At 42.6% G+C, this 18,659-nt stretch overlaps 1 long non-coding RNA gene across 1 annotated transcript in view; it reads right to left on the bottom strand.

Annotated features, from left to right (window-relative positions):
* The window catches only part of LOC138684699 (uncharacterized), a 337,043-nt gene that overhangs the window by 189,034 nt on the left and 129,350 nt on the right, over nt 1-18,659 (bottom strand). Inside the window, exon 7 of the long non-coding RNA XR_011323946.1 lies at nt 7,336-7,456. This is a non-coding gene — a long non-coding RNA (uncharacterized lncRNA). The remainder of the gene's footprint in view (nt 1-7,335; nt 7,457-18,659) is intronic.

Raw genomic sequence — 18,659 nt, 5'->3', positions numbered from 1 at the left:
TCTATTGCGGAGTATCACGAGACGCACAGACATACAGACTCGCACGCACACATACAATGCGAAATCTCTGCAAAGGAGAGAAAAAAAAAAAAGAAAAAAAAAAGGCAGCCGTGACAAGGTTGGCTTTTTTGGAACCACAGATAGGTGCCAACTAAAGGTCCTAGCAGCTTGTCTGCCAAAGCTTAAAAAGCTACGACAAACATTTGTCTCCTTGCTCATTTGAAGGCCTCATCATTGCTGGAGTGCTAGATCGCTGCAGGAAAAGGCTGGGATGGAGGACAGAGCTTCACCGGCATAAACTGTTGCTACAGCTCTGAAACCAGTGGAGTTATAGCAGTCAAGGATCTGGCCATTGGTATTTTTGGCAGACAAACTCTGCCAAGCTTGCATTGCTGCTGAATTGTCACAGTCTGACGCTGCTCTTACACAGCAAGAAGAAACCACGAATGAAGAATTAAAACTGATGGAATTGTAACGATTTAAGGGAGAGAAGAAGCTGAGGTATTTCACATCGTTCCATGTGAAATTATGTAACGCTTGGAAATGGTGCTTTTTTTTGGCAAACAATATATGGGGTCTCCAACGCGCAGATGGGAGAGCAGCTTATATTTAATAAAATAAAATTTGACATTCATGGCACATTATCATATACAGTCATACATTATGTATGATATAGACTTGGTATAGTTTACACATAGTCTAAACGTTTATCCTACAGATGGACAGGGAATTAGAGGGATAATATTCTACATTATAGAAACGTTCCAAATGTGTGCTTTTCCACATGCAAGTTAGTGGAAAATCGTTTAGAAGTACAGGACAAACCGTAACGTTTTTGCAATTTCCATTTCCTTGCGCGCCCACCAGCCTTTAGAAATGATCCCATCAAATTAAGGTACTTCTAGACAAAACAGAAATCATGAACTTTTAAAGTTTCAGGAGGACAAAAGGGATTCACTTGCAAACAGTATTCTCCACCAACACTCTTACTTTTTACTCATCTCGGTAAAGAAACAGAAGATGCTAGTCACCACTGACTGTTCTTCATTGCAGTTTTCACAAGCAAGCACATAGAGCAACCAAGACGGAACCGCATACTGTTCCCAGCTACTGCCAGCACCACAAATAGCACTGCCCGCTTCAACCCTCGTGCATATTTTCAACCAGTTCCTCCTGAAGAGTGGAAAGAATATATACTTGAAATGTCTGTTAGTCAACGGCCAGGAAAGTTGAGCAATACCACACACTGCCCAAATACAAAGCTAAGTTATTAATTTCCCGCAATAGTTTTTTGTTAAAAACTAAAGTGTTTTTAAATAGAAGTTCTACTGTGAAAAGGTACCTTAATTTAGTAGAGGCAGAAACACTTATCTTGATGCACAGAAGCAGAACACACCAGATTCTCTGGCTCTTTAAGCCACACATGTTTACATGTAGCACTGTTGAGAACATCACAAACAAAATATATACCTATGAACTATTTTAATTAAGCTGCCTATCTTGAACTTTTATTTACAGACACTAATTTGTATCTCTAGATATGCATTTTTTAACAATGTGTATTTTCATTCTAAAATGCCACTTACTGTGCAGAACTTTACAATAGTGTCACATGAAGTAAAGCTTTCCATCCAAGTTCTACCTAAAAACTTTTCCTGGGCTTTAAAGTGGAAAACGTTGTTAAATTTTAAATGCTTAAACAACTTTGACCTGAATTTTGCTATCTTTCACCCTATTCGCAAAGTCCTTCAAAAGCCATTTGTAACTACGAGTCTCCCTCAAATCATCCTCATCATAGAACTGCCCACTTTTTAAAACGGCTTTTAGCCTCAGGTAGTTTCACTGAGAAATTACACATTTCCGGGTATGTCCAACAAATGTCTGAAACTGAAGTTTTCAACGCTTCCTTTGGCTTGTTGGATTGTATTGCCTTGTTTTCAAAAAAGAAAACTTTGTCTTTAAAGGGAGAAGAAACCGTCAGTCATTTCAGGGAGAGTTATTTTTCCCAAACCTAGCTCCTCGAGAAGAAAAAAAGTACAGAGATAAAATTTGCTTTTAACGGAAGAAATTGCAATTTCCCATTTCTGGATTGTCTGTATTGTTTCGAGGCGCTTGGCTCAACTCTCTAGAAACAGGGTATAAGAAAACGCTGTCAAAAAGAACAGCTTATTTTCCGTTCTGAAATAAGTTTGATTTACAGGGGCAAAAAGTTACACGGCATCATTTACTAATTCCTTCCTGTTGTTTGTACTCCTTCATTTACAGGTTTGTTCACGTTCATTTTTTACTTTAGCTGCACATGATCTAAATAGTACGTGCTTATTGCTAGCACACACTTAAAGTCTACTTAAAATTTCAGTAACACGCACACCAGAGCTTTGCACAGAGATTGGAAAATGTCACTCTCCATTTACATCAACTTTTTCAAGGCAGAGAACAACGATCACGTTTTCCAACACAGCACAACAATTCTAGATTGAAAACAAGCTTTCAATAAGAACGTACAGTTTCAATGGGAAATGAGAAGTCCTAGAGAAACTTCTCCACTGAGGTAGACTACAGAATCAGCGTTCACCAAGAGTTAGGTTAGAATCAGTTTCTCCTCTTACCTTAAGGTATACTATCTGGTCAGAGGAACACAGTGAAATTTCCCATCTGTGCTTAGGATGACTTTGTTTTGCGTATTAATACACCATTTTCAGAAAACTAGAAAATCTCTACGGTTACATAATGCATTTGAGTAGCAGGCACATTTTGCAGGATCTTAACCAAAGGCAGCTCAGCGGCTAAAAAGTTACTGAGAAACTTCCAAGTACTTTTCAGGAAGAAAAACCATTGGCACTATAGCAACATCCTTCAACTGAATTTCTGAGGGAAAATAATTTCGTTCCTCCAAGTTCTGCTCAGTAATTGTGAGTTAGCAGAGGACCAACCCATGAAAATCTGGTCTGAAACCAAGCCCTAAATGCCAAGTACCTGGCTCAGCAGTAGGCAACAAAATTAACAGCACTCTTCATTAAGAGAGCAAGAGGCTCTTATTTTTATTGTAGCACCACAAGGAAGCTTGACATTATCTACTCTGTTCCCTTGTGAAATACAAATCAGCTAGGCCTGAACGAAGTTAATGTGAGAGCACGCTCGGTGGTTTTGTCCGGTGATTTGAATTCATCTGGCTAAAATGATGAGGTCAACACCAGACTTCATCTGTGCAGAGGACAGACAGTTCATAACCCAGCAAGTACTCTTGCATTAAACACAGCCTACACTCACAGCGTCAACAGCATGATACCAGGGCTTTCTCTCAATCTCATTTTTTCCACTGCCTGAACTTTTCTATCTAGTCTAGTAGCCCTGTGACAAAGCATTCAACTGAGTTAAGCGTCATGTAATTAAATACGTCCTCCTCATGCATTCAAACCTGCTGCCGGATCTTTTCATTAAATGCAACTTCTGACTTGCGTTTCCCATTTTTTCCCTTGTGCTGTACTTTCTCCTCTACTGTGCACGACAGCCCCTTAGAACTTATTTCCCCACTGCAAAGATACACAGCAAACCCATGTCACTCCCCCCCACCTCCGTCAAATAAACTAGACAGATTTGAGTTCCAAGTCTCTCCATCTCCAGCCTCTACATTCATTCTCCAACTCTTTCCTGAACTTTCTGCAGGTGGGGATAAAGCCCTTCTCACATAAGTTGCCTTACTTCAGGTTCACTTTGCACACTAGCAAAGTATTTAGAGGGTTGCAAGTGCTAACTCCACCGGTCCTAGCGTAGCAATGTCACAGTACTCTATGTTTCTTCTGTCAATCCTAGTCCCAGGACTGCCAAAATGAGCTCGGTAATAAGAGACACAAAGTTCCAGTATATTACAAATCTTTAGCAGCAATATTCAAGGTAATAGCTCTCTCCATAATAATCTGTCATGCAATTTTAGACTCAAAGCTCAAAATTAATTACAAACACGAGACAAATCATACCATTAAAACATATATTATAAACAAATCATGCTCTCAAAATAGGTAACTTACAGCCTGGAAAGGTAATTGATAAACCTAAAGTGCTCACAAATAATTGCAAAAATGACATGTCAAGTGATCGCTGAGTGACCAACCTATAAAACTAAACAGCAGAAGACATAAAACATATAAACTGGGACTGCCACTCACTTGATCACAAACTGTAAATAAACCATATGGGCTTTTTTTTTTTTTTAAGTTTCAGTGCTGATGTTCCAGGACAACAGTTCTAAAACAGACCCTTGTATCTGTTAAAAAGCATTCTCAACCTTCAGCTCGATCCACTGACTCTGACATAGAATTAGCATTTTTGTTCAGTAATCACTTAAAAAAAAAAAAAAAAAAAAAAAACAACCAAAAAAACAAGGCTGTAACAAGATCCTGCTTCAATCCAATCCCAAATTGTAGGTGCTCAAGATTTTGTCATCGAGCCTTTGTATGACGGGCTATCTTGAGAGCTTAAAGTGACCTAGCCTCCTGTACCTTCCTGATTAAGCTACACACAACTATGTCAAATCAGCAATCACATTACAGAATTTTATCTGCCTTCCAAAGCTCCAGCTATCTATCACAAAGTTACTGGCTCTCTGAGATATCATCTGCTTCCCTGTGTACATGCAGATCTCAGATAGCTATCGCACTGATTTCAGGTGACACCTAGTTGTCCTACTACCCTGTTTGGAAGAGTCCACCATCGGCTGATGGCCAGCTTAACTCCCAGCTACTCTGGCTGAGGGACAGCAGCATTCTCCAGCTGTTTGTTACCGACCATCCTCTACAAACTCCAGCCGCCTCCCCATGAGTCTGTCAGTAGGCAGGGGGGGATAAGAGCACTTCCTCATCTCCTTCAGGCTAAGTCAGTGATCACTGCAGCGATGCTGGTGCAGCCTTCCTCAGATGATCAACAGAAAGCACCTCAGACCAGACATTATCTTCAGACACAAGAAGATCACAGCCTAAATCCAGAAGAGGACATCTCTTCCTGTGACCTTCTTTTGTGCTTATTGTTGTGATACCTCTGAACTGACTTTCCTTGAATCGACCCCTGAATTTCCCAACTTCCTTACTGGGATGCGCAAAGTCATTCCCCCCACTCCCAAGGAGCAGCGGTGTTTTCCCCTCATTTCAATGCAATTTCCAAAGCCACTTAAGTCAAGAACGTAACAATATCTAATAGCTGTTGTTGTCTATTTTCTACTGTTTGGCCAAGTAACATGGAACAGATACTGTACAACAGAAATGCTCACTTATTCAAGCAAGCACAACATAGCAACCTTCTCTAACACCACCAAATATGCACTTAGATACTGTCAGCCCTGTCAGGGTAACAACTGTCTTGCATTCAAGGTCAGCTGATACCGAGAGACTTGCGTAGCGCAGCTTATTGTACATGACGTTAACTCCACAGTACTTAATAAAACCCACAGAGAAATAATGCAATTGAAATCAGACAGAGTAAGACATTAATACTGTGCATTTTAATCAAAGTGAGAGATATAATTATTATCTCTGTGTAACCAGAAAAGCTGAAAGGTTCTAATGGGAAAAAATAAAACCATCTGTTTACTCTAAATCATTAAATGAGTGCTTTAGGACAATGTCATCCCCCTAAAGCCTATAACAATTTGGGCCTTAAGCAGAGATGCAAATTGATTAAATCCAAGCATATTTTGCCACAAATGGCTGAATAAAAATATCATTGAACAAGTAACAACTTCTGCCACACAACATGAAGACAAGCAGAATATGTTTTCCAATTCCTGAACTTGCAGACAGGAACACGATTAGTGGCTTTCTTCTCATCCAGGTTTGAAAAAGCCACTGTATTCTTTATTTTAGGAAGCCCAAACTGCACCTCACGTACCTACATCCCAGTCCAGGAAAATGACACTGAACATGCCTTGTCTGCACTCCTATAGTCCTAAGGAAGTCCAGTTCTCCGTGCCTTGCAGTTCCGGTCACCGTACTTTTAACAGTTGTTGGCAAGCCCCTTGGGGGCTGACAATTCACCAGGTGCTTTAACATGGCTATTAAAACAGTGCTTTCCCTTGCCTTCAAGATAGTGTTTTAGTTGCCCGACATCACTAGCACTGACCTGAACTGTTTTGCCTCTTCCTCCTCCCTTGCAATGTTTTTCCCAGCATTATACGCTTAAGCCCTAGGTCCACAAGGGTGTGCGTTTCCCGACACAACTGGAGTCGCCTAACAGGACCTGCCTAAGCTTACTTACAAGAAGCTAGGAGGAGAACAGTACTGGTTATGATTTGCTTTCCTCAGGGACTTAGATATTGACTCCAGGCAGCCCTGGTTTGAACATGCTTCTGTAGATTAAGCTTGTTTTTCCAAATGTGTAAGAGAGTATTTTTGTTTATATATACCTGGAGAAAGAGAAGATATTGCTTGCCTCCCCCAAACACGCATCCATCCAGTGCATCAGCATCTTCAACGCTCTCTGAATGAGGACTCTGAAATAATACCCTGCTCCTGTGGGCAGCAGGGTAACACACAGCCCCTAGTTCACAGGCAGTTGTTGGGCTACGCATCTCCGACATGAAAAAAGTTTTCTCCAGTTGTGTTTTCTATGGGTTTAGAGATAGCCAATGCACAGACAGCCAATGCAGTTCTGGAACATACAGATGCTGAGGCTCAGCATGTAGAGGTTTAGTGTATGTGCCTACAGTGGCAGGTACAGGGGATGTGTTGACAAGCACCCAAATATTGCCACTTACCGACAGTAATGTCTGGGTACCTGCGTGCTCTCATTTAAATCTCCGCTTGGTTCACTCTAAATGAGAAGTGTTTTTCATCCTGGATTAGTATTTCTGTTGAACTTGAAAGAGGAACCTCACTTCATCCAACAAAGATCTGCTGGGATACAGCAAGGATATGAGCAGCTTCAGAGAGGTATCTCAAGTTTCGTTGCCAGCAGAGGCAATGTAAATTTCCAGTTTAAGCAATACACGATGAAGACAATAATCAAAACACAGCCTTGTAATATGGTACAGGACTTAAATTTCATTCCCACTCTGCCCTCTGTGACCAAATTCCCTTATGACTCATTTCCGTACCTGTAGAAAAAAGGGCAAGATTTACTTTCTTACCTGTTTTGCCCATCTTGACCAGGTAAACAAACATGTATTTTGGGTGAGGTTTTTTTAATACAGTTTCAGCAAAGAGAAGCCCTTATCAATGTTTTGAATTCACAGGTTATTAAGTGTGAAAACCGAGATACCGATACTGAAAAGTTTTTAAACTACAGAAACATGATCTACAAAGAGCTGGAAAGGAATCAGAGCAAAACCACAGTCAGGTGCCTCACCTTAACGCAGAGAGCAGGCTAGCTAGGAACGCGGTGTAGATCCCGCGGTGTCAGTTCAAGTGCTCCATCTAGCAGTCCACAACTGCCTTTATGAGGGACTTATTGGATTGCCAGCGTTTCTCTGAAATGAGTAAAAATAATAAAAAAGTTAACACAGGATTCTAAATTCCAAAGCGATCCCTCCTACGGTTCCTCATGAGTAACACTCAAAACCCACAACAAAGTAGCACGTGAGTTGTGGCAACCAAAATACACAAACCTCTTCCTCTCCATTGTTAGCATTGCTGGAGTTTCCTCTCAGTCTTTTAACTATTAGCTATGCACACCTATTTTATTAAAATGAAATGTTAAAAATGACATATACTTAGTGTAGCATTTGTTATGAACTAAACATTTAAATGGGTTTGTCTTTATTCTGAAGGGTTTACACCCGAAACACAGACAGCAGTAGAAACAATGCTGTGAGGAAATCCAGAGATAAATACATATGATACATCCAGATCAAGCTTCCACCACCATATCATATATTAGGAATTAAGTCAAGCAACAACACGCAGCTGGATCCAGTTGCAGAACATCGCCCTGTTGTTCACGTACTGGGACTATACAGACCGCTCACATGGACGACATCGCCAAATGCTGAGTAGAACCCTAGAGACTTACCCCAACAACTCTGCTTACATAGGGTTACATCGCTCCAATGAACAACCCTTGAAGGGAAGTGTGAAGGCAAAGCAGGGAAGCAGAAACACAGGGGGAAGCAGAGAGGCTCTCCGACTGGCCCATGATGGGCTGCCTCACATAAAACAGTGAAATTCCACCAATTACAGCACTATTATGCCATTTCATACTAGCAAAGGATCAGGACCAGTATCTATCACATTACATCAGATTCAGATGTCTTTTATACCCGAAGGCTTCGCCATGACCCAAAAGACCTCAGGAATATAAAGTGTCGAATTCGGATGCCGGTGTGAGCCCTCACACGCATTGTTCCTACTCAAGGCAGGAGAGGATCAGACACACACCCCCCCCCCCCCAAACAGAACAGTCCTTAAGCACAGTCATTTGAATTGTTTTTCCGTGGCTGCCCGAAGCCACGAATCTGGTTGTGAAGCGCAAGGTTGTGCAGCAGGACTTCTTTTTCCCCTCCCTCTTCTGAACAGGAAGGCTCCTGACTTACACGAGAACAGACCTTACTCCTTAGTCTTTTCCCACCTCATTCACCTGACAACCTCCTCCACAACAGACATCTTATCAGACGTGACTGATTGCTGTAATCTGTACTCTGGGCAGCCATTAAGCAAATTACCTGAATCATTGCAAGGATTAGTCTCATTAACACATGATTAGCATCAAATTAAAATAATGAGTGTTTAACTTCTGATGTCTTCCAGTTGTTTGAACAGCTTGATCAGCCACACCAGGCTGGCAGGGAGGTGGTGGGTGTCAAAGAGTCAGTGAGAAAAAAAATAAAAATAAATAAAAAGGTAGGCTGTACCACACAAGACAGGCTGCAGCTGACTTGCAGAACAAAGCACAGTCGCTCCCAGAGCGAGCTCCGTGCAAAGTTCACCGCTAGCAAAGAGCGGAGGCAACTGGCCAACCCCAAACCTACGCTCTGCTTAACACGTAACACCGCCTCCGCTCTTCGGGAGCAAGGTTTCACACCCTAGTAGCAGCGTCACCTGCCTCTCCACCCATAGCTGTAACTTTCTCGAGGCAGTTACAGTGACAGCAAGACAGATGAAACAGCAGGGGAGCCAATGCCTATGATTTCAACCCAGCCACTAAAAATGACAGCCCGAGGTGAGCTGATACCTTCATTTTTCATTGCCTCCTAGCTACTAATGTGCATTGTCTTTTCAAAGTAAAACCAAAGCAGGCCCAAAATTAAGCCAAGCTTGTGGCTGGAGCAGCACTCCCGCTTCCTGACAGCTACAGACTTTTTCCCAAGCACACTCCAAGCTCCCCTCTGATCAGCCTCGGTAGCAGCAGTTTGCCATGCTGGGCCCTTGAGCAGGAGCGGCAAAGACACACTGCTCTCGGCGCAGGCAGCGGATGAGACCAGGCAGCCTCAGACTCTAACCTGGATTCACTTGAAATCCGGTAGCCATCTACTGCTGTTCTGTGCCCCACAACTGAAGGTGCGACGGCACAGACTAACAAAACTCAGAGAAGTCCCTGAACGTACCTCCTCCTCCCCGACAGCTCATTTTCACTTATTCTTGCCTTGCAACGCCTTGCTACAATTGGGGATGGTCCCTAACAACGGTAGGGCTTTCTCTGTGTCTTACCCTCAAGCAGCTGCAAAATGTTCAGAACTAGGGGGTTAAAAAAGCTTCACCTCTGTTATGAGTTCTAGCATAAAATAAGAATGTTTTTAAGTAAATTCTGCAAGTGTCACTGCTTACTGCACATAGGTTCAATCTGCAGAGCAGTTTTGGTACAGACTAACTAGCAACATTTCGGAGGGAACTAACCCAAAACCTCTGTTCTGCGTGTGCACTAAATGCAATCCAACATGTACGGGGCGGGGGGGTGGAATTCCAGTAAGAAGGGCCTTGACCAGTGACTGGTTTTTCGGGCGCACTTAAGCAACATGAGATGAGAACCCGCCACCCAGGGGCCTGGACTAAGGGAAGCCAGAAGCAGAACCCAGCCAGCACACAGTGTCCGCATAGAGGCCTCCGCACCAGCCGCTCTCATCCGGCCCCACCTGCACCAATCACTTGCTAGGGAAAGGAGAATTCAGTTCAACAGCCCCTTGCTTAATCACAGCCTGCTTACATTACATTCCTTTCTTTTGTGCTTACAAAGGGACTGGGCAGGGGGAGGGGAATCCAACCTGTCTCAACTGAAGCAGTGAGCAATTACAGTCACTGTTTCTATCTGCAGAGGCTGAACAGCCATTTTTTGCTGTTTGTTCATTCTCTTCAATTGCTCAAACTACCCATCTGCCTGGACACTGTATTAGTTATGAAGCAGCTTGCTACCTCTGCCTGGAGCACCACTCTCGCAAAGCCCACCAGCCAGAGTGCAGCAAGCAGCAGAGATCATCATGAAACCACTCCTCTTCCCTGTCCATGAAGATGGGCTGTGAAAATCATGTTTCACTGCTTGGTATTTTTTTCAAGGTGATGTACAAGCTTGCCCAGAAAGTGCCGTTCTTCCTGTAGTAGTTTTACATTAGTGTTTTGAAGAAATATAATGCTAGTCTTAAGCATTCGGTGCTTAGCGTATCAGTACTCAATTCCCCGATTCAGATTATTTTACCTGCCCTAAATCCCAAGCCCATATGTTCAATGTCACCATTATCAGTGGGAAGGTCCTCGCTCCTGCAAGCCCATGAAGTCCCCAAGTCATTCCCTCCTCGGTGCGCAGAAACAATTCTCCGTATCCCGTGGCCACACCAGAGGAATTGAATCCAACTGCTGTTCCTCTTCATCCCGTGTATGCAGCCCTCGGCATTCAACAAAAACCAACTTGTCTAATTTTAGTGGTGTTGAGGCTTGTCTCCAGAAGGTGCTAACAAGATTTCAAACAGCAATTAAGTTAACATGCATTAGCTACCACGTTATGAACTAGGAGTACACAGCTTATATTCTTTCCTTCTCTGGACATTGAAAATGGTGGCACAAATTTGCACGTGTCACCCTTGTAACCACAACCTTTTTTCCAGAATACCTACGTAGGTCAGGATTTGCTGAACCAGCAGAAGCCTCAGTAGAGACATACTGTAAATCCAGCTGCTATCCTACCTCACAAGAAAGCCTGTGGTCTACTTCTCCTTCTCCAGCCTGCTCTACAATCCAAGGAGAAAGAGAAGCACTTCCATTTAATTGCTTTTTTTGACAGCACTTTTCCAAACTTCCAGATTTCACCAATGCCTGCTCACAAGTGTCAGGCAAAGCTCTCCAGTGCAATCCATCCATGGTCATACTGGCACGGAAGGATTTACACTCAGTCAAATTCTATCTACAAACTGCACAACTGAGCCTATGACAACTTCACGACTCATTTGAGTATTTACTATCCCATGAGCAAAGAATTCACAGGGTTCATCTTGGTCAACATTTGCATTCTGTAAGTTTATAGCTACTGATGCCAAACTCTGAAGAAATCAGGACTCTTTTGCCATCTGACAGTGGGATTTTGCTTAGGAGGTTAAGTGACTAAGTTTGAATGAGGCCAATTCATTTAGTGTAATTTTTTTTTAATTTTTTTTTTTTTTTATTTTAAACCCAAAGCTTTTGCTGTTAGTTTTGCTGAGGGGAAGAAGAAAAAGGGTCTGTTGGGTTTTTTCAAAAAAACTTATGTTCCATTTCAGTTCTGTTCTGTGCATAAAATTTGGCCGGTCAAAAGGATAAGCAATTTATGAAAAAAAATCAAAATAAAATTAAGGTATCCTCTGAACATTTTAAAACACAAGATTCACTGTTTTAAGGAGATTCTCCATGCTTCTATTTCCATTTTTTAGTCATCTCTCATGCTAAAGAAGGCAAAGCCAAAATCACATCCCTGTCAATAACCCTGGAAAGCATTTTGCTTCAAAACCTCTCCTTTTTGATCTGGTAACTTGTTAACAGATCACCTCTTTTTCTGATTTGTTACCCACAACCAACTACTTCCTCTTCTCTTCTCCCTGCAGCTGGTGCATTGTCAGGAATTAAGCAAAGTCTCTCCAAAGTCTCAATTCTTTCTAACCTGCTGCAGCTTATTTGGTTTTATCTGCATACGAATTTAACAAGTTTCCTGCTGTCTCCGATTCTCCTGCATGTCTGCAGAGCTGAAATCAAAGCCTTGATTTTCCTTGCCTTACAGAACTACAGTTGACTTCTTCAGAGACTTCCTGGGCTGCTTCCAGTTCAGTTCATTCACCATGTCAACGACAGGCATCTTCCCTACCTCCGAAGGTGGTGCGAGATCTGAATATGCAGGATCTGGACCTAAATCCACGCTCAAAGAAACATTTCTCTCTCAACGAAGGAATTGACAGAACATGTGCAGCAGCCAATGTTTAAGCCTCAACATCTTGGTTATTTATTCTTTGAAATGCCACAAACCATAAGTACGTATTATAGACAAATCACTTGTCAAAGCTCTTTCTTAATTTAATTAAAGCCATTTTTTATTCATAGAAGTGCAAAGAAGCAACTTAAACAGATAACATTTTTCACACTTGCATAAAATGAAAATAGCCAAACTAAATTTTGGCAAAGTATGTAACAACAAAAGATCCAAGCAAAGACTATATATGTGCCAACTTTCATCTCTGCTAAGACGTTAGCAATGAGTTACGCACACAAAGTCTCCTAGCTAAATTTCTTACGGACTCCTGACCCTTCGCACACTACGAACACACCACTGATTCTTATGCTGTGGCCCAATAGTTGTCTTCAACAACCACGCTGGTGTTGGTCCGTGTTACTCCATGCTAGTATGACTTCCTGTGAATCACTAACACAGCAGGCAGCAAAACGCTGCTCGAGTTAAAAATACTGTACCCCAGAAGCACCCTCCGCTTTTCCAGTGCGGATCTGAATATCGTACTGGCAAAAGCATATTTATGTGAAGTGTCTGTAAGCACCACAAGGAACACACTACCCTCCCAGTTTTAGTAGGCACTGTGTACAAGTTTTTGCTGCAGACACTAATGATCTATTTGGGAGAGAACCCCAATGTAGCCAGTAAAGCACCACTCAACACAGATCAAGAACAGATTCATTAGCTAAATGAAGATACACCATATCGTCCTGGAGTTAAGGTGCCACGTGCTAATTCGGAAAAGGTCCTCCTTTTGCAGCGTAGACTTGTGACTTCTGTGTGCTTTAGCACATCTATAGTCAAGGCTCATGCATAGTAGTAAAGGCCGAGGCTCGACAGTGTACAAACTGGTGTAAGGGAACTCTGCAGAACAGGTCACACACACCACCCAACTAGGCTATTTTTTTCCCCGTCAGCATTTCCCAACATCAACGATTTCATGCGCATTAGTAGGCATCGATACTGTCCAAATTAAAAACCTTTTAATTCCATTGCTTTTGTTCACACCTGCTATAGTAAATAGAAAATCATTTATCAATTTACCTTCAAAGTTTGCTGTTGTGCAATCCCTTACAGCACTCAGAAATTTCATGATTTAAGCGATACATTCAGACTCCATCTGCTGCATATTATTGACCATATTATGTAAACTACGTTTTCGCAATTCACACTCGCTTGATTCTGCAGTACCTGTGGGTGCCAAACATATGTTTCCTATTCTACTTGCCTCTCCTGGGCCATATGCAATCCACTCAAACCATCAGCTTTCTTATATATGCAACTTGCCGCTTGGTAGGCTTTTTTAACACGTAAGTCGTATCAACTGCCAAACACTGCAATTGTAAACCAACTTGTGCAGAGGACCTCGTGGTATTCAATCAGCGTTTCTGAGATCATGAATGTGTGACCACAAGAGCTATAGGTGCCAGGCAGCAAGGTGGGTTACTGCTTGCAGAAGCACCCCCCCTTACACCAGGCCTCAAGTCGCTGGAGGGTGATCTTCCCTAAGGCCCAAAGGAAAGCTGGCATGACAAACGGCTCAGAAGGCAGCGCAAGCCGTCACCCCATACCCGTGCACGCAGCCTTCTGGGCTGCCCTGCTTCCCCTCGCCCCATTCAATAAAGCAGCCAAACTGAAAAGTCAGCACGCCAGAAAACCAACAGGACTCGAAGAATCTGGTTTTCAGAAATGAGATATTGCTCTGTTGCTAGGCAAAACGTAAGGGTTTTTTTTCTCATCTTTTTGGAGAAGCCTCTGCTCTCTTCTTGAGGGGCAGAGCTGAATTTCATATTGTCACTAATGCAAAATTAGAATGACAGCATACAGACCTGCTTCTTATTCCAAGGCATGTCTCCAGCCTGTTCCCTTTTGGAAATAACGCCACGTACTCACAAAATATCTCACAAGGGGGGGGAAAAAAAAACCCCAAACAAAAACCAAACAAACCCCAAACCAAAAAACAACCAAACCACAAACCATCACCCCACTGCTGCAGTAGGATGATGTCAGGGGCTCTGCTTTTGTTTTTTACAGTTTGCACTGGAGGGAAGAACAAAAAGATGGAAACTTCAGCAGATTCTATGTGCAAAGCAAACAGCTTTAAGCGAACAAAAAAACCCCAGGTCCAGTCCCTTCACAGAAGAAGGGAACGGCTGTCTAGAAGCCCATCAATTTGTTGGTCTTCCACTCGTATATCTGTCACTTTTATGAGTGTTGAACATACACTGGGATATGTTGCTCTTTTGTTCAAAACTCGACTGATATATTTTATAGCAGAGAGGGAGTTCAAATGCTTGAACACATCAACAGGAATTTTCCAACAGCACCAAAGCTTGAGATAACATATATCTGTCCCTGGTCTGCGAAAGAGGGGACATCATTGCCATTTATAACAGGAGATATCAAATGTCCCGTAAAGAGCGATTTCAAAATGACATCACCCTCCAAAATAAACCTACATCTGTGGCAGGAGTAAGCCATTTGCTTTGTTCCTACTACTGTCAACCTATCATAATGCTGCTGCTTCAGTTACACAGCACAGTAGAGACTATGTGTCCATCTTTAATCTATAGATGAGGGCCAGCAATCCGCCACAACACTGAAAAGCTGGTATTCTCAACTGCCCTGTTTGTTTACAGGAGAGAACTGTAGGGGCAGACTCGCAGTTTGTTTCCACTCCTGCTTACAAATCCCTGATTCTGACAACACTCCTCTCCCAACCATAAACACCAGGCCTGCACCTTCTCACCAGGCCACTTCTCTACATAGGCGCTGCTTGTCCCAAAACCCAAAGTGTAGAGCCATCACTTGCTCGCTTCCTGTGGGAATGAAAGAATAGCAGAATGATTACACTCAGCACATCCACCTTCCCTTGCCGCAAACTCCCCACCTTTCCCCTCTGTGTTTTCGTGAAAATGAGGACAACATTTGTGAACCGGCACTGAGGTTACCCCACTCCCTGGGACTACCTATTACACCCTTCGCCTTCCACTGACAGAGCAAGAAACTGATGCTTGAGAACAGGCAAAAGGGTGATGCTATGCCAAGGAATGCATTCCTCGGGTTGTAAGCACTGTAGGAACGTTTTGTCAGCACTGACATTCTGGCAAAACCAGAGCGATATTAAAAAGGTGCCCCATTAGCCTGCTTGACGAGCTCATCACCTTCAGAGGAGTAAGTTATTTACCCAAAGGCCGGCGCACGCTAACATCTGTATTAGCTAAGAATACGAGCTGCACCCCACAACAGGTTACAATCCAAAAGCACTCTTCTCAATCACCCTTCTATCCAATTGCTTCCCGCTTGCTTCGAAGCAGGAGCAATTTATATTGGCTGATATTAAGCAAAGGCTGGCTGATATTAAGCAAATTACGACATCCCAGAAGTCTAGCGCATCTGTGCTAGCTGACACATAAATAGTCATAAGAAAACTAGCTTCCCAGTAAGAATAAATGATTTCTCTGCTCACCTGGCTTAAGGTGCAAGGAATCAAATAAGAAGAAAGGGTGGGTTTACTGTACGGTTCTAGTTACAATCTCAGTAATTAAACAGATAACTCAGTCTAAGTATTTGCAATTTCCTAAAACAGCGTTTGTTAGTGATGAATCTGGATCTCAATAACCATTACCTTTTGCTACCTACAGGTAGAGATAATTATCCATGAGTAAACGATTACCTATGCTATAAATTACCTACAAAAATTTGGGCTGGGTTTTTGCCAATCACCATTCCAATTAATTAACCAAAATTGACTCGCTGGCTTTAGACCAAATATTTCCTCATCAGTATTCAGTGCCAGTGCCTACAAGATGAAGGAAATAAACCAGAGAGGAGAGACAGAGTGAAATCCTACAAAGGTTAGAAAGAGATTAAAGCAACACGGAGACAAAAAGCAATGGTTTCTAAGTGTTCGTGGTGAACACTTGCTTTTTTTGCGCGTGACACTGCCCATGGGCAGGACTGCACATGGTCTGTGGACAGATCCCCACCAGCAGCGACACACGCAGCCCATTTCCACCGAGGAAAGGAGCCACGGCCATCAGCAGGAACCGGAAAGCTCAGAGTCTTCGAGTTTTCCTCCGGATCAGGGCTTTGGGCAGGTTTCCAAGGGCTGTTACAGAGAGCAGAGGACACAGTCACACTGGAATTATAACAGCTGGGGGAAGAACAATCACCACGCTCGAGCAAGACGCTTCCGAAGGAACTCCCAATTTCTCAGGTCCTCCATTTTAAAGGAGCTACTCGGACCCTCACAAAACCTTTCGTTTTCAATACTCAAGGTGACAGAAAAATTTCACACGAATGGAAATGAGGCCTCAAACACCCAGCATTACACATCTGCAGAATGGCAATTTAGACAACATGCGCTCAATTTTTGTGACTGTACACTTTGAATATTCAACAAATCCCCATCATTCCCAGCTGAATGATCACTGCATGCCATCAACAGGCAGACTTTATAGATGTCCGTGTGCTCCATGAACATTCAGAATGGCAGAAGTTGCCACTGCAAACAGCAAAATAAACTCTTTGAACAGGCAGCACCTCCAGCTCAGCACCACCGGGATACCAAATAACCACTTCCGGCAGAAAACCACACAGGCAAATGAGCCATCAACCCAAAGCACGCTACAATTAATAGCAAGTTTCCCAGTGAATAAGAGTTTTGTATCAGCACTCATTAAACCTGCCCTGATTTACAACAGGCCCCACAGATACAGAAGCAAGCATACACTGTAGTGGAAATACCAGTTTAAGACAAATCTTTGCATCTAAGCCAAACTAAGCTAGATCAAGTGTGTGTCTCCACGCAACCAGTTATTTGCTCTGTACCTTTTCTGAGGGACATGACTCACGATATAAATTTGAAAACAAACCAATAGCCCTGGTCCCAGCTCACCACACTTTGCCTATGAACACTTAACTATGTTTCCTACGGAAGCCAATAAAGAAATTGACATGGTTCAGCGCTGCCCACCTGGACTAAAATTAGTGCACAGCACAGAGAGAAGGCCTCCAGTTACTGAAGACAAACTGGGTGTATGCACAGCTTCCAAATTGCTATGCTGTAAGATTCTTCCTTTTACCATTCAGGGTCTGCCATTTCAGCCTTACAGCGACAGGGATTTTTAGAGAGCCTTGATTTTTGTGCAGAGTATCAACTGTTTACTAATACAGGACTCATACACATATTTTGTATTACAGCTCTTGAACTACCAAAGTCTATGTGCACAGGAGTGCTGGCATGCCAGTAACGCTGTCTGGGAAAAGAACCCTTTAAGAGTACAGAACTTAAGTCAAAAATCCAAGCTATTTCTTCTCAACCCAGAACAACTCTTCTCCTGTGTCATAAATAGAAATGTGCAGTTAGGTGAAATGGGACTGCAATATTTATTTGGTAGTGATTTTTAGTACTAGTTCTTGAAAAAGTAAGGCATCTCATGCACTGTAAGAAAGATACAAAGCTGTAAATACTGACAAAAACAGTGATTAGCAGTCATTCTAGACTCTTCTGGAGAACTCGTCAGGGAACTTATTTCAAACCAAATAATCTGCAAAGAAAATCACTAATAAGGATAATCTAGTGCCTTCCACATCACCTCAAAAATAATTTTGAAGACGCTTTTCTCATGTCACCTCCAGTTATTGATTTATTAAAAAGCAACAAGATATTTCACTGCATAAAGTAAGATTTTTTTTTATTTATGCAGGCCTGTCAGTGTCGATAAAATACTGTGGATGCTAGATATTACTTGCACTCCATAAAATTAAGTGAAAGGCCAGACCTTTGTGGAAGTGCTCAACAGAATTCTGATCCTGACCAGGCAGAAGGAGTGAAGGAAGAGGTGGAGGGGTGCTCCCAAGGGCAGCAGAGCCATGTCCCCGTGGTACTAAACCTGGAATGGTCCCCATGGCTCCCCCAAAGCTTCATGGTATTTCAGGTCTGGATAGGTCTCCGGGGGTGTCAGACTAAAGGTGCAAGGTTAAAAACTACCACCAACCAGCAGCTTGCCAAAGTCAAAGGAGAAAAGAAAAACAAAACAAAAAACAAAAACCCCGACCAAACAAAAAAAGAACCACCCCAAAACCCCACTAGCAAAAAACCCAACCAACACAAAGAGCATCAGAGAGAAAGCCAAATGTTTCCACTAAACTCACCAAGCTACTAATCAGGCTTCAAAGAAACAGATGCATGTGCGGAACATTTCCCAGCTGGCCGTATACACTGCACAGCTCTACATCAAAGTGGAAGGCACTGGTGTCTGGAAAAAAAATCT

The sequence above is a fragment of the Haliaeetus albicilla genome, chromosome 1 (assembly GCF_947461875.1).
Source record: "Haliaeetus albicilla chromosome 1, bHalAlb1.1, whole genome shotgun sequence".
NCBI classification, from domain to species: Eukaryota; Metazoa; Chordata; class Aves; order Accipitriformes; family Accipitridae; genus Haliaeetus; species Haliaeetus albicilla.
This window is presented reverse-complemented; position numbering and strand designations above follow the sequence as displayed.